The sequence below is a fragment of the Anoplophora glabripennis genome, unplaced genomic scaffold (genome assembly GCF_000390285.2).
Source record: "Anoplophora glabripennis isolate ALB-LARVAE unplaced genomic scaffold, Agla_2.0 scaffold480, whole genome shotgun sequence".
NCBI classification, from domain to species: domain Eukaryota; kingdom Metazoa; phylum Arthropoda; class Insecta; order Coleoptera; family Cerambycidae; genus Anoplophora; species Anoplophora glabripennis.
The window spans coordinates 38,289-41,798 of NW_019416566.1; positions in this window are offsets into that span (position 1 = coordinate 38,289).

Consider the following 3,510-nt stretch of genomic DNA (forward strand, 5'->3'; position numbering starts at 1 on the left):
CTACTACTACGAGATGGGCGAGTTTCAATAACGGGCGTTCCAGCATTCGGCGTACACGTTAACCGTTACAATTTTTTGTGCCAAATGAACAACGCTTCCTTGAAAAAGTCACTTCTTTGACGTTTGGTTGTATTTACAAGAGGGGAAAAATACCCTTCTAAGCTACGCTATGCTACAATATTTCTAAAATAGTACTTTTTCTCCAAGCGTAACAAAACTATGACAGTTTTTGACTGTCAGAAATCTCTAAGGTTGACATTTTCCTTACTGAGAAAAAATGGTATCTTAGCAACAAAAGTCTTCACTTTTAATCCTTAGATTATGAGTGTTAATCAAGTGTTAATAATTTTTGTTTATCCACACTGATATTAAATATACAGTTTAAACAAGTATTAAAATTAAATAAATTACTGAAACTGGCACCACCCTCATTCTTGGAGCAATTCTCAAAGCAGTCCAACACGTTGCCATTAATAGTTATATTGCACTAGGCACAGACATTAAGGGATATTTAAAAAAATCCCAAAATTTTGGGTGATTTTCAAAAAGCTTGTAACTTGGAGGGAAATGGTCGCAGAGAGAATAAAAAAAAAGGAAATTGAAGCTTCAAGTGTCTAGTTTTCAGATCTGCAGTTTAAAATTTTTTACCGTCAGCAGTTTTTGAATAATCATAAGAAAATCAACGGAAATTTTTTTTGTCAATTTTTGCTTTCTTTAAAAAGGCCTATGGACTTCAAAAACAATTTTTTTTGGTAATTTCATCATAAAACTCTTAGATAATTTAATTCTCTTCGATTTGAGCGGTGTCAGAGCCTTTGTCACTGAGTTGTGGTCGATCAAAGCAAAAATAATGGTCGTACAAGAAAATCCAAGCAGGGTTTCGAAAACTGCAAAGTATTCTCTACAAGTCGTAATTATGGGTTTTTGATAAATAAAAATTTTTTCAAAGTGTTGGTTAGAAAAAAGGTAAAAAATTGCATAATTAGGGATATAGGCCGATCAAAATCGACAATAAATTCGCAAAACATGTATCTCTGATTTTTTAGTATGTTGTTTGGACCCATTAGGGCTATGTATACCCAAGTTTGCATCTCTCAAAAAGTTGTGTAAAATTTTTTAGACACTAAAAACCGCGAAATTTTTGGACTTGTCTCAGATTCTGCTCTATAGTATCTCCTAATCCTGCATTTTTCGTCGATACGTTTTTTAAGAGCATCAAATTTGTGGCAAATTAAGCCCAACCGGAGCTCTGTAGGTCAATTGGTTACCGAATTACGACACTTTGAAAATTGGCCAGTTTTTTCAAAAATTGAAAATTTTAATTTTAGACCTTCTTTGGACCGAAATTGCGTCGAAACCATTGATCCTACGAGTAGAACTTCTAGTATATAATTTATAGGCAATTTCACTACCTTTAAATTAAGCGCACAGCGGGGTCTGTAAGCCTAGTAGTTTTCTCAAAATCGCAAAAATATAAGGTACAATCGCATTTTTCCAGAAATGTTCCATAACCTTTCCTATCTTTTGTTTTTTGGTTTGGTAATGAAAAAGAAGGCATGAAATCATTTAAAAAAACGGTGAAATGTATTTTAATATAAACATAAGTAATCAAAAGTACAGTAACTTAATCAATCAATCAGTCAATCAAATTAGTCACATAGTCAAATTCGTCGCCTTGTTTTTGATGGCCCTGGGCTGTCACTTTCGTTGCTCTCCTCAATAGGTATATCTTCCACTATTGGTGGGTCGCCGTCTTCGTCCCCTATAGGTAGGTACTCCAGTATTGGTGGATCGTCAGGGTTGTCTTGAGGCTCGTCATCGTCGTCCTCTTCAATGAAGATATAGGGCAGCGTTCTGGCACGTTTCCCCAGAGCAGGTAGCACACATCACAGAACATCTGAGTCCTGCTTTGAGGCAAATGCAGCCACCTCTGCACCCCTTCTTGCATTTGCAAGAGAGGAGTTTTAGGAGCTCAGCAGGGACAGAAGTTTGCCGACTATAGTCCGGGAGTTAACGACAGATTTCATTACACCATTTCCACAAGCTTCATTTTTTTTTTGTATACGTTATGCGTGTAACGTACAATAGTAATATAAACGTCTGCCACCGCATCCCCGCGACAGGGGTTACAGGAGAGTTACAATTGCAGCAAAAATCAACAACAAAATTTATAGACGCATACGCGAAACTTATTGTACGTATCAGTTGAAACATAAGAAGTTTAGAAAATATCGTCTGCCACCTAAATTCCACAACAAAACTTGTCTGCCACCCACATAAGTAAGCGCAAAAAAATATTTAAAAAATTTATATCCGCAAGGATGAAATTAATTGAAATGCTTCTTTTTATAGCAACAAACACGAAAATAATAGTCTGTTACAAATAAGATACTTACAACAAAGGTCGTCTGCCAAACTTATGAAGTTGCGCTCGGCAGACAGCGCGCGAGCACCGCGCTGCATCTTTATCGGCCTGAAAGACGATCGTTGTTGTTCTAAATGGTTGAAGGGCTATCATAAAGTTTTTTTTTTGTTATACATTGTTATACATTATTTTAATTTAAAGTCTGATGGAGACCTTTTAGTGTAAAAATTAAGAATATGTTGATTCGATAAAATGCTTTAAGATAAAAATAAGATATTACTGTTTTACGATGACATTCGGAGATAATTATTTATTGATTTTCATTTTATTATGTAGAAGAATCTATACAGGGTGTCATTAATAATGGTACACAGCTTAATGGCAGATTGTTAACGTCAAAATATAGCGATTGAGCCAAACATGCCTTAATCAATTGTTGCTCATTTTCGTTCTATAGGATATGTTAAAGTTGAAAAAAATATTTTCTTTTTTCATCTATATTTTAAGTATGTATGGACCAATTGTTTTGAAAATTTGTAGTTTTACTTTTTTTGAGGTAGCAAATACGAATATGCAAATAGTGTTGGGGTCACGTCTAGGGGGCGCTAGTTGTACTGTCCTGTCAAAGTAAAAATCTGTCTAACTTTTTGTATTTTACAATTTTCAATTTTTTAACTAGAAATTATTGAACTACGTTCAATTCTAAATAAAAAAGGTGTACTAGTTACAAACCGATAAACTAAATCGTTTTCGAGATACTGACGTTTTAAGTTTTTAAGAATCGGCGGGAATTAGAAAATTAGCAGGTCTTAAGATACCAAGCCTGAATTAAGAATTAAGACAAACATTACAGCAATTAAAGATTTTATTATGCATATCTTAACAAATTATTAACTTCCAGCAACTTCAATGCACTTTCTTAGCCTTTTGTTAAGATATTCTCCTCTGTAAAAAATAACGACAAGGAAAAAACTACTTCTTAATCAAATCGAGTAGAAAACAATATGGTATTGTAGTGACAGCTATTAGAATTTCCGATCATTTAATAAATAATTTAGGACATATACTAAGACTATTTAAATTTAGAGTTACACTTACTAATTAAAGAACTAATTACTACTGCAGACAATAGCTAAATGTGAAAT